This window comes from Mesoplodon bidens (assembly GCF_964165515.1).
Source record: "Mesoplodon bidens genome assembly, chromosome: 2".
Lineage (NCBI taxonomy): Eukaryota > Metazoa > Chordata > Mammalia > Artiodactyla > Ziphiidae > Mesoplodon > Mesoplodon bidens.
This window is the reverse complement of record NC_138177.1, coordinates 27,660,056-27,673,517: the sequence shown is the minus strand read 5'-3', so window position 1 is coordinate 27,673,517 and position 13,462 is coordinate 27,660,056. Positions and strand designations below refer to the sequence as shown.

General features: G+C 41.1%; 1 protein-coding gene across 2 annotated transcripts in view; it reads left to right on the top strand.

Annotated features, from left to right (window-relative positions):
- The window catches only part of NME7 (NME/NM23 family member 7), a 261,463-nt gene that overhangs the window by 246,924 nt on the left and 1,077 nt on the right, over positions 1-13,462 (top strand). The gene's annotated exons all lie outside the window — the stretch shown is intronic.

Sequence of the window (13,462 nt, the reverse complement as noted above, 5' to 3'; positions counted from 1 at the left end):
TTTTGTACTATTCTAGAAACTTAAAGAACTTTTGGAGTATTTATGGGCCACTGATATTCTTGTTTGAAAATAAATTAATTCATGATATTTTGCCTGAAGCATGTCTCTGTCATAATTGCCTCTTTCTAGAAGCCTATTTACTCATAGTCACTATAGTCACTCATTTCTTACCCTCCTGAAATCCTCTCCAGTTCTTTACTACCCTAAATTGTTCATTGCAAACCAACCATGGTCTTTGCTGGCCTAGGGACAGAGTTCTTTCCATTCTGTTCATGAATGGCAGTGTTGTTATATCAGCGTGATTGGCAGAAGCCAGTGATGGAGATTGTGCAAGAAGCTTCTTTTTCTTTTTTAATGTATTTTATTGAACTATAGTTGATTTATAATGTGTCAATTTCTGCTGTACAGGAAAGTGATTCAGTCATATATACATTCTTTTTCATATTCTTTTCCATTATGGTTTATCACAGGATACTGAATATAGGTCCCTGTGCTATACAGTAGGACCTTGTTTATCCATTCTATATATAATAATTTGCATCTGCTCATCCCAAACTCCTATACCCTCACTCCCTCCTTGGCAACCACAAGTCTGTTCTCTATGTCTGTGAGTCTGTGTCTGTTTCATAGATAAGTTCATTTGTGTCGTATTTTAGATTCCATGTATCAGTGATATCACATGGTATTTGTCTTTCTCATTCTGATTTATTTCACTTAGTATGATAATCTCTAGGTCCATTCATGTTGCCGCAAATGGCATTATTTCGTTCTTTTTTATGGTTGAGTAGTATTCCATTGTATATATGTCCCACATCTTCTTTATCCATTCATCTGATGATGGATATTTAGGTTGTTTCCACATCTTATTCACTATTGTGAATAGTGCTGCTGTGAACATAGGGATGCATGTATCTTTTTTTTTTTTTTTTACAAGGGGACTTTTAAAAAAAATTATTTATTTATTTTTGGCTGCACAGGGTCTTCATTGCTGTGTGCTTGCTTCTCATTGCAGTGGCTTCTCTTGTTGTAGAGCACGGGCTCTAGGTGTGCAGGTTTCAGTAGTTGTGGCTTGCAGGCTCTAGAGCACAGGCTCAGTAGTTGTGGCACTCGAGCTTAGTTGCTCCATGGCATGTGGGATCTTCCTGGGCCAGGGATCGAGCCTGTGTCTCCTGCATTGGCAGGCAGATTCTTAACCACTGTGCCACCGGGGAAGTCCCCATGTATCTTTTTGAATTATAGTTTTGTCCAGATACATGCCCAGGAGTGGGATTGCTGGATCATATGGCAATTCTGTTTTTAGTTTTTTGAGGAACTTCCATACTGTTTTCCACAGTGGCTGCACCAATTTACATTCCCACCAACAGTGTAGGAAGGTTCCCTTTTCTCCACACCCTCTCCAGCATTTGTTATTTGTAGACTTTTTAACGATGGCCATTCTGACCAGTGTGAGGTGGTACCTCACTGTAGTTTTGATTTGTATTTCTCTAATAATTAACGATGTTGAGCATCTTTTCATATGCCTATTGGCCATCTGTATGTCTTCTTTGGGGAAATGTCCATTTAGGTAAGAAGCTTCTTTTTGATCTATAGCCAACTTTGAGAAAGAGTGGGTGATGAGGGTGTGATAAAGAAGAGAAATAGAGAACACAATACAGATATTTTAATTATCAAGTCTTTATGGACACTGTATATGAAGAATTCTGATATATAGAAAAGAAGTAAAAGGAGCATCCTTTGCCCTGAAGCATAAAATCCCTTGCCCTGAAAGAATAAAAGAAAGGACATTTGAAGTGGTAAAGTCCTTTCTTTGTCCCTGGGCATCAGGAAAGGAAGAATGACTGGAGCCAAAATCATGCTGGTTTTAGGGGGCTGTAACGTTGGGCTTTATGAAAGCCAAGCCAAGAAGGTTTGCTGTAATACAGTGGGAAACAGGGAGCCAGCGGAGGTTTCGAGCTGGGGAAGGTGTGTGAGGTTCAGAGGTTGCTTTGGGCAATGACAGTGGTGGTGGCTGGAGCACAGGTGGAGATGGGAGCCTCCCTGTCTTCTTAGAATTAGTGGCAACTCATCTCTTTCTTCTCATGCAGCTGTCTCCCAGGCTGTTATCTCCCCACCAGGCGTACTGGCCATCTCAGCTCAGGGCCATTGTCTCAATTCATCTTTCCCAGGAACTGTGCAACAAGCTCTTTAAATACATAATAAGGAGCTTGAAATTTCACTGGAATATATTTAGCCCAGAATAACTTTTTTGGTAGTAACAGTGAGGAAAGTTTTATAGAAAAATATGGCAATTGCCTTTTATAACATTGTTATCAAAAATTAAAAATATTCCTTCCACATCTCCAATTTGCCCTTCAAAAGATATTATTAACATATGATTCTAGCCATTTTGACCCTTTAAATCTTTGGATGTAAGGAGGTCTTTTTTTCTTTAATCTTAAATTATCTCAACATTTGCCCTCTCCAGTTCTTTCTGGATTTAGTGGAAAAGTCCATCCCAACTATTCCCCTCATTAGCTAATTGTATATTCTGATTATATATCTATCTGCTTTGATCTAATTTAAGAGCTTTTTAAACTTTTCTAACATGTCTTTTATAATAAAGTGATGCCATATCTTCTAAATAACTTTAGTTGCTATTTTCTAATTTAATCTTTTTCCTCTTGGAGCTTTTCAAACTGAAATGTGTGTGAAGTATAGCAACAAGAACTTCCCAAGAAACAAATACCTGTGGGTTTTTTGTTTTTTGTTTTTTTAAGGGTACTGTACTTCCTTGGGTTTTAATTTCCAGTATCCTTTATGAGGTCAGTCTGCAAAGATGGCCTCCCAGACAGCATTTGCCCCTTGGACCCAAGTCTTTAGGGGACCACCAGGCCACACTCCAAGATCCCTTTCCCGAGTCACCGTTTATTGTTATAGAACTCACTCTGAGGCTACTTTGATTTCTTTCTCATAAATACCCAAGATGAGCCTGTTGAAGTTCAGTCTCCTTTTTTTGCCCATATTCCCCATTTCATCGTGTGAGGCCTTACCCATCTCTTGGGCATATTATTCAGGTTGAGAGCCTCCAGTGTACTAGGGAAAGCCAAGTTAACTGGGAGATTTCATTCTTTCCTTCAGATCACTTATGGCAGTATCAGATGGGCTTGGTTCCAGCCCCAATTTCTAGGGCACCTACTTTTACCAACTATCTAGGGCAGTGGTTTGCAAACCCCGTGAACATCAGAAGTATCTGTGGAGCTATTTGCAGTGCGTATACCCTGGACCTTCCCAAGACCTAATGAATCATACTCTCTGGGAATGGGGTCCAAGCATCCATTTGTTGTTTTTTAGAGATCTAAAGGGTGATTCTGATCTACAGCCAGATGGAGAATCACTCCTTCTCTAATTGATCGTCATATTTACATTTCCTTTTCTTACTTGAAGACATTTTTTAAGTTTTAAGGACAGAATATGTTCCCTATCAAAACCTTTTTTTCTGTAGGGGGGTCAGCAAAAATGAATTTCGAACATGAAATGACAAGTTCACCTGAGTTTTCTCCCCTTCTTGACTGATATTCCCAGGTGAGCCTCTTAGCTTCACTGTAAACTGACTTGTAGCAAAGCCCATCCTGAGCTGCAAATTTATAAATCCACTCATCAACTTATATACACATTCATCCCAATGAGGTAGATCTTATTGTTCTCAATGTTTAGATTTAGGAATGAAACAGGAGGGAAGGGGGCGGGGCACAACTTTTAGAAGAATGATGTAGCCCAAGGACACGACATAAACTGATTAGAACCAAATAGGTCCAAGATGGCAGATGAGTCAATGACTTCCACTAGACCTTGACCCTCAGTATACTCTCATTGTAACACATCAGCAGATCCAAGGCTGACCTTTAAGGTTAAAAAGTGGGTGGTGGCCCAATTCCTGGAAATCCCCGCCCCTTCCTAAAATAGCTGGAATACTTCTCCCACTCATTAACCTATGAAATTACCCAGCCCTATAAAAACTGACAACCCCATACCCTGGTGCCTTTCTCACCTTCTGACATGACCCACACTCTGTCTGTGGAGTGAGTGTGTTTCTCTCTAAATAAATCCACTTCTTACCTATCACTTTACCTCTCACTGAATTCTTTCTGTGACAAGACATCAAGAACCTGAGCTTCATTAAGTTCTGAGACCAGGTGTATTATCTCAGTTGAAAGACTGTGGGTTCGGGCTTCCCTGGTGGCGCAGTGGTTGGGGGTCTGCCTGCCGATGCAGGGGACGCGGGTTTGTGCCCCGGTCCGAGAAGATCCCACATGCCGCGGAGCGGCTGAGCCCGTGAGCCATGGCCGCTGGGAGAGGCCACAACAGTGAGAGGCCCGCATACCGCAAAAAAAGAAAAAGAAAAAAAAAAAAAAAAGACTGTGGGTTCAAGTCCCAGTCTGAGGTCCACGGTTTCAGGAACAGCCTGAGAGAGTTTACATGACTTGCCTAACAGCACGAGGAAATAGTGACTAGAATCAAACAAAGTTCTTCCAAGTCCAAATTCAGTACTCTTTCACTATACTAGGCTGTTTTTTCTACTGATTAATATTTTTATCATTTTATTTTGAAATAATTTTAGACTTATTTTTAAAAATTACGAAAAAATAATAATTCAAGGAACTTCTCTAAACCCTTTACCCACATTCCCCAAATGTTAACGTTTTACCATGTTAATCATTCTCTTTTCTCTCCTTGTGTATGTGTGTATTAATTTATTTATTACATATATGTGTATATATTTGACAGTAAATTACAGTTATGATTCTCTTTTATCTCTCAATACTTCAGTGTATATTTCCTAAAACACAGATATTCTCTTCCTTCCCCACAGAATAATGATTAGAAATCAGGAAATTAATACAGCACTATACTATGTACAGACATTCACATCTTACCAGTTTCACTCACAAATGTCTTTTGTAGCACAAGCAAAAAAATGTTTCTGCTCTAGGATCCATTCAGGGATTACATGTTGTGTTTGGTTCTGTGTCTCTTTACTGTCTTTGTTTGCAAAGGTCCTCAGTCTGCCTTTGTCATTCATGACGTGGTTAATTATGTAGGCTGTCCCCTAATAAGCTGGAATTACCCTGGCAGTTTTGGCTCTCAGAGCCGGCTGGAATTGCTCAGAAACCCATGGTTTCACTGACATACAGCAGGACAGACCACAGCATTGTGAGGATATGGGAGAACCGATAATGATAATTATTTTGTAATATTTACTATATGCTGGGCACTGTTTTAAATGCTTTCCGTATATTAACTCATTTAATCTTTACAACAACCTTATGTAATCGGTATTATTATATTAGAGATGCGCAATATGAGAAACCAAGAAGTTATGACTTCCTCAAGGTCAGCCAGCCAGGAAATGGCAAGGCCAGGAGTCAAACCCATCCCCGCAGCCAGACTCTGTCTTTACCTTGAGCTCTTCAATAGCGTGAGCAAAGCCTGAGGCACTAAAGTGAATCACGCGTCCTCAGGCAAGCTGCTAGCTCTAACAACCTCAGTCTCATCAACTGAAAAATGGGACTAATACATCTGTTTCAGTTGTAAGGATTACACAAGATAATTTATGATAGCATTTGATATGTAACAAGGACTCCACTTTTTAAGAGTAAGTACAATTTTAAATGTAAACATTGAAAAGTTATCAGTGGCTCTCATATGGTGACCCTCAGAGAGTACTTTTTTAATCATTGAGGGTAGGGAGAAGGGAACAGAAGTTCCCTATTCATACTTTTAGAATTTTTGAGGGACTGGGGAGGGACTAGTTGAAACCAAAACCGCCTTCAGGGCAGAAGAGGCCAGATAAGAATGAGTCACAAAACACAATTTTAGAATGAATTTCTAGAAGGGACTCCTGCATCTTTAGATATATTAGAAAAAATGGTATATATTTCCTATAGAGAGAAAGGTCAGCACCACTCTATTCTGGGCTGAGGTGTAATTTCCTTCTAGCTTTAAAAAGACAGTTGTTCTCATTAGTGGGTGGCAGCAGAAGAATCAAGAGGTCTTTATAAGAAAACTCTGAGAATATTGGGTTTACAGAATTACTGAAATGTCTAGTCATTTCAATGTGAAATTTTCATTTTGTCTTAAAAGACTTCAGGTGTATAGCAAAGTGAATCAGTTATACATATACTTTTTTTTTTTTTTTTTTTTTTTTTTTGCGGTACGTGGGCCCCTCACTGTTGTGGCCTCTCCCGTTGCGGAGCACAGGCTCCGGATGCGCAGGCTCAGCGGCCATGGCTCACGGGCCCAGCCGCTCCGCGGCATGTGGGATCTTCCTGGACCGGGGCACGAACCTGTGTCCCCTGCATCGGCAGGCGGACTCTCAACCACTGCGCCACCAGGGAAGCCCTATACATATACTTATATCCATTCTTTTTTAGATTCTTTTCCCATATAGGTTATTACAGAATATTGAGTAGAGTTCCCTGTGCTATACAGGAGGTCCTTATTAGTTATGTTTTTATCTTTTTAGTTTTTTAAATTAATTTTTATTGGAGTATAGTTGATTTATAATGTTAGTTTCAGGTGTACAGCAAAGTGAATCAATTATACATAGACATATATCCACTCATTTTTAGATTCTTTTTCCATATGGGTAATTACAGGGTATTGAATAGAGTTCCCTGTGCTATACAGTTGGTCCTTATTAGTTATCTATTTTATATACACCTGAAACTAACAACATTGTAAATCAACTATACTCCAATTTAAAAAAACAAAAAAGACTTCAAATATAGCCTCCAAGCCCATGGAGAAGATAAACATATATGAAGGAGATAACTACAGTAGGTTCAACTTTATTATTAATATTTTATAGCCTATAAATAGATTTGAGGGGGTACCTCTGCAGCCCAAGGACTTTCTGGGCTCTGTAGCTGAGACAATAAGCAGGAACAGAGTTTTCATCTCTCTTTTTTTTTTTTATCAAGGCGAGGATGTTTCCTCTGAGACCTTCTGTCTGGAGAACAGAGGTCCTTTACCCACCACCTTTTTCCTCACAACTGTTTACTTCTGAACTCCATTATCTGGAGAGCTGAAAACAAGTGGTGACTTGTAGGGAGAAGACAAAGAGGGAGAGAGGGGGCGTGGGAAGAGTTCAGAAAGGATTCAGGCTCATATGTTCAAGGCCTGCTGGTAGCCTCCTCCAGCCATCCCCACAGCAGAGCCCCCCCCCGCCCCGCCTCAACCCTGCCCCGAGGCTTCGGCCTGCCCTCCTGGGCCTCTGTTTCTCTCCTAGCAAGTCTGCCGGCTCCCACCTTCCACAGCCAGCCTCACCTTGCACCTTCCCCAACCGGCCACCTCTCACCATGGATCTGTTCATTGCTTATTTTACAAGCAGCCTTTTCAACCACATTTTCCACTCAGCCGATAGGAAAACCAGGCCAAAGTAGCCCTAGCACAGAGGCCCATGGCTGTAAGCAGAACTGTTACAGAATGGAAATGTAGGGCCCCTGGTTCAAGAATTATTAAGAATTTCAAGAGAGAGACAGTGGAACACTAAACCAGGCATAGGCCCTTCTAAGCATGTGGCCCTGTGTGTCAGCACAGGTTACACGTCCATGAAGCCAGCCTTGGCTATAAGGGCCCCAAGTGAGTAGAAAGTTGTTTCCCTTCTGAATAGGCTGATGTATTTAAAAATCAGTGTATTATTGGAACACTAACAAAACTGTACCTCAATCAAATTCAGAGTGACTAGATTTTATCTGAAAATCTATCTAGTATAATGGCACAGGTACACATATTTTAGTTTGGTGCTGAACTCCACGACAGTAGGATGGATAAATTCTGTAAATGTTCGAGCACATCTATACTCTGATTTAAAAGGAGAAAAAAAAAAAAAAAAAAGAAAACTCCACAGGCATTTTTGTTGCTCAACTAACGTTAAGAACCACTGGAAAACAGACACCTGCACTCCACCTCCAAAGTGTCTGATTCAGCTACCTGTGGTGGAGCGCAGGCATCAGGAGCACTAAGCTACACTAGAGACTCTGATACAAAGCCAGAGTTAATAAAACATGCAAGGAGATTTCACGCTTGCTGCATATACTAGAAGTTCCTCTGGGAGAGTGGTGGACAGGGAATCACTAGCATTGAGACCCGTTTTTTTTTTTTTTTTTTTTGCGGTACGCGGGCCTCTCACTGCTGTGGCCTCTCCCGTTGCGGAGCACAGGCTCCGGATGCGCAGGCTCAGCGGCCATGGCTCACGGGCCCAGCTGCTCCGCGGCATGTGGGATCTTCCCGGACCGGGGCACGAACCCGTGTCCCCTGCCTCGGCAGGCGGACTCTCAACCACTGCACCACCAGGGAAGCCCCCAGAGAGACCCGTTTTCGTTATGCACTGTACTCAGGGCAAAGACGAAACATTCTCTGGAAGCTTTCCTTGAGTCTACACTTGAAGCAATTACAGAAAATTTACATTTATTTGAATTACATGCTTACAGAATTGGCAATAATTTATATCCGGTCATCAGCAAAGGCAGGGACTACTCCATGGGAAGTCACGGTGCCACTGTGGCTTAGAGTTGGAAGACAGAGATTCAAGTTCCAGCCTTGCCAACTGAGCAAGTTCCTCAGCTTACTATGTAGGGAAGTCATGGACCTCTGAGTCTCAGGATCCTGCTCTGTATGGGGATAAGGGGATCAGCTTCACAGAGCTGGTGTGAAGGAGATGGTTTATATATGAAATTAGACCGTACACTGTGAAGTAGTTAATAAATGTAAGCTGTTGTTCTTATTTAATAGTGTTAAAGACAGAACAAATCCTCAAGTTAATCTTATTATTAAAGTATCATTGCCCATTGGCATAGCAATTGTATATTCAGCTAAAATTTGCTGCTCCTTCCTCTATGTCACTTCCAACTCATCCTAAGGACTCCAATGTTAACCACTTTATGAAACATTTCGTGTTCCCACTGGCAGTTAATTATTCCCACTTATACCTTAGCACACTATAGTGATTTTATTTGATTACATGGGTTTTCCTCTTTTCAGTCTATAAGCTTTCTGAGGACCAGGTCTCACCCATCACTGAATTATCATGAATGGGATGTGCTCAATATGTTGAATGCATGATTGACAGAGGAGGGAAAGAATGAATGAAGTATAGGTGAGAGTAGTTTAGGGCATTTAAGACATTTAGGAGCGTGAAGGCAAAACTTTCATAAGAACAGGGATCTTGTATGCCTGAACCCTTCCCTCCCCCACTTCATAGTCGGTGCTGGGCACATAGTAGGTAGCTTGGAAGAAATTTGCAAATCAAAGAAAAGGAGAAAGGCCAGCTCTAGGCACAGGTTTCCGTCAGCATGGACTTCTCATGCCATGTTTCACTTTTGGTAGTACAATCCCAAAGTGTCTGCTAACCTTATTCTATTCCCTTGCCCCCCAGAAGTTCCAGTGCTGAACACCTCCCCAATGCCTGATCCTCACCCACTAGTCATTTTAGAACCCCCGTTCCTAGGTGAAGGAATAGATCCTATATCCCATTGCTATAGGACTGTTCCATGCTCCTCCAGTACTTGCTAATTTAGTGACCATAAATCCCTGTAACAAGTTATAGGCACTAAAGGGCCACCTTACAGAGGAATGAAATATTTGATCCCTGAAGCACTTGAACCAAAGGATCTGTCTAATACTGAGTATATCAGACATTGTGGATAACTAAATAGGTGGGTTTCAAATCACTCAGTGCCTCCTCCTACCTGGCCTGTATGGTGCCAGCACTAGAGGAAGAAGATGAGCATTTCCTTGGAAAAGGTAGTGCTTTACAGACTGCTTGTAAGGGTGCCAATTTTATGAAGTCCCAGTTTTTTAAAGGTTTTGTGGTAAAGCAAGCTGGAGATAGTAACTCACAGTTTTATTACAATGTGGGCCTTTTCTTAGGGTGTGCGATTCATTTGTGGCTAAATAAAATAGCTGGGTTCTGGGCTTCCCTGGTGGCGCAGTGGTTGAGAGTCCGCCTGCCGATGCAGGGGACACGGGTTCATGCCCCGGTCCAGGAGGGTCCCACATGCCGCGGAGCAGCTGGGCCCGTGAGCCATGGCCGCTGAGCCTGCGCGTCCGGAGCCTGTGCTCCGCAACGGGAGAGGCCACAGCAGTGAGAGGCCCACGTACCACAAAAAAAAAGAAAAAAAAGCTGGGTTCTGTAGTCAATAAAAATCAGTACCTTCATGAGGTACTTAATCTCTCAGAACAGACCAATGCTGACAGTCTCTGGGAGAAAAATAGAGAATTAAAATATGAACCAAAATATCTGCCTTTGTCCAATCTCTTTGTTTCACATTGGGTAGGCTATGGATGCTGCTGATTGCAGGCTTCAGTTGGGAGAATAACAGGTTTATCTCTCTATTTCCTGTTCATCTTTTCCAGTGCAGAGCCTAGAAATGGCGGATAACATGTCTGGCTAATGCTAGTTTCCTCTTGAAGAAGAAAAGACAGAGTCACATTTTCTCTGAATTTGAAACCAGGATCACTTTATTCACTTGATTACAGCTGTTCTTAAATGCTCCTTGGATAGTTTCCCTCTGTATTATGTTTCCCTCTGTCCTTAGTCATGGATTTTCGAAGTAACCTCACTTAGTTCTCCTCCATGGGCCAAATATATACTGATATTGAAGTGTTACTAATCCTTTAAAATGCCAGGAGTTTGAGCTTTCATTGGACTTTGAAAGATTTTAATAACTAGATTTTCGTCTCTGATCACTGATAATGTTTTTAATTTGGAGTTGGAGCAGTTCCCTCTGGTAATAAATGCAGCTTGAGCAGACAGGGCGTGCTATTGTTCTAAAACAGAGCTCAGATTAGATTTTGCCCAAACAGGTACAGAACCGAAAACCTTGGCTTCCGTTAATGCTGTATTTTGGGGCAAAGGTTCCTAAAGTCTAGTTGGCCTTTATTACCTTCATGAGTTTTACCATATCTGAGTACCACCTGAAATTGTATTTACTATTTTTCTTTAAATTCATTCACTGTGATACTTGAATACGTTTATTTTCCATCATGGAAATATTTATGTAGCATAAGTGGGAAACTAGTATTACTTGTCCTTAATTGAAGGTAATAAATACAATGAAAAGTTATTAAATTCTAGCTAGATACTATTGCTTGCAAAAGGTTCTGAGCCCCAGGCCTATCTCCCTTTATTTGAAAGGGTAGTAACCTGGGTTGAAGCCATACTAGCACCACATTGAAGCTCTCCTTCGGGAAATGTGATGGATTGAAAAAAAGAAAAGAGAATCCTTTTTCCTCTATTCAGTAATTATTCCAGTGCTTTTGATTCCAAGTGGTACTTAGCCAACGTGTGAGAAACACTGCCTTTGAAAAACTCATTCCTTTTATATTCTGTTTGAGGAATTCAATATTTGATTGACTGGACTTGTATGAAAACCCCTTTTCAGGATATAAGGACACCCCAAAAGTAGATGGCACTGTTCCTACACCCAAGAAATATGTCCTCTAATAATATGAGGAGAGCAAATCATGATAAATGTGTAGCAGCAAGAGTTCCAGAAATATGCAGGTACTTCATACTAGAATATGAGTGGCAGAGGGTCACTCGAGGGTCTTTCCGGGGCAGTTAGAAGAGTACTTAGCAGACTAGGCAGCCAACGAATACCTACGGAGCCAAAGAACAGTAACCACTACCCCAGTCTCCTAGTGGAGATATAAGCACTCTCACGGGCAGGGAATAGGTTGGCACCATCTGGAAAGGCTACAGGGAAGCAAGATTTGGACAGAATCTTGAAGGAAGGAGTAGGCAGAGAGCACACACATACATACACAGGTGCACATGCACACGCATATATGCACATACACACAATGTCTTAGAAGGTACAAGGTTCATATGAAAGCAGGGGGTTAAATGTGTCTGACCGAGGTTGTGACCTGAGAACAGTCTCAAAAATACAAACGACCTTCCAATTTGAATAAATACTCCCCTTTCCTCAGATGTAAAGCCATTCCCCACTGCTTGTTCGTAAACATCACACGTTTAAGACTCGTGTACATTCTGCAAAGTGTCGATGTTTCAGCAGAACAAACCATCTTCTGTTAAAGGAACGATACCTTCCATTTCAATGTACATGGAGGTTGCTTTTTGAGAAACCCAGCTTTAGGTAGATATGTTTTCCGTTTACGGATTTTTGCCGTATTTCGTCAGTTGTTAAGGAGGGCTCCTAAAATCTTTGCAGCTAAGCAGTTGTGCCATTTCTCACAGTTCCCTTTGCTGTTTTTTTGTTAAATGGAGTCATTGTTTCTCTGGTATTAATTTGCCATCACACGATTTGCTGCTCTAGAGATAGCAAAGTCTCAGGTAGTATTTTTAAAGAATAAACAAGAGAAGCAGATTGGCAGGGTAATAAATGTGGGGCAATAAGGTGGGAATTTAAGCTGTTACTATTTCTGAACAAGTTGTGCTGTCACAGAAATGGCCATGGGCCTCTGGGTCTGTTTCTGTAAGAGGACAGCCCAACTGAGGAGGCATTTCGCATTTCAGGTCCCAAAGGATTTCTCGGGACCAGCCTGAAGGCAGGAAGGGTTGATGTAAGCGTTGGCTGCACAGGCTTTGTGAAAGGTTTCCATTTTCTGAAATACGATGATGCCAAGATTTTAGTTTGGGTACTTCCCATGTGGGTTAAGGGATACTAAATCTTCAGCTCCGTTATACCTGGAGAATGTTTTTCTGAAAGCTCATTTTCATCTCCTTTCACTCTAAGGCTAAGTTTTAAATATATGGCTAAATATGGACTTAGGCCAAACCATGAACCAAAAAGCAAGGTATAAACCTTCTTAATTTACTGAACCTCAAACCTAACCTTTTTTTTTTCTTTTTGGCACATGCTAATTTTTTCAGTTACACATATATATGTTATTTTTCATATTCTTTTCCATTATGGTTTATCACAGGATATTGAATATAGTTCCCTCTGCTATACAGTAGGACCTTGTTGTTTATCCATTCTATATGTAATAGTTTGCATCTGTTAATCCTGAACTCCCAATCCATCCCTCCCCCACCCTGCCACCCCTTGGCAACCACAAGTCTGTTCTCTGTGAGTCTGTTTCTGTTTTGTAGGTAAGTTCATTTATGTCCTATTTTAGAGTCTACATATGTGATATGATATTTGTCTTTGACTTAACTTCACTTAGTATGATCATCTCTAGGTCCATTCATGTTGCTGCAAATGGCATTATTATGTTCTTTGTTATGGCTGAGTAATATTCCATTTGTATGTATACTACATTTTCTTTATTCATTCATCCTCGATGGACATTTAGGTTGCTTCCATGTCTTGGCTATTGTGAATAGTGCTGCTATGAACATACGGGTGCATGTGTATTTTCACACTGCAGTTTCATCAGGATATATGCCCAGCTGTGGGACTGCTGGATCATATATGGCAACTCTATTTTTAGTTTTTTAAGGAACCTCCATACT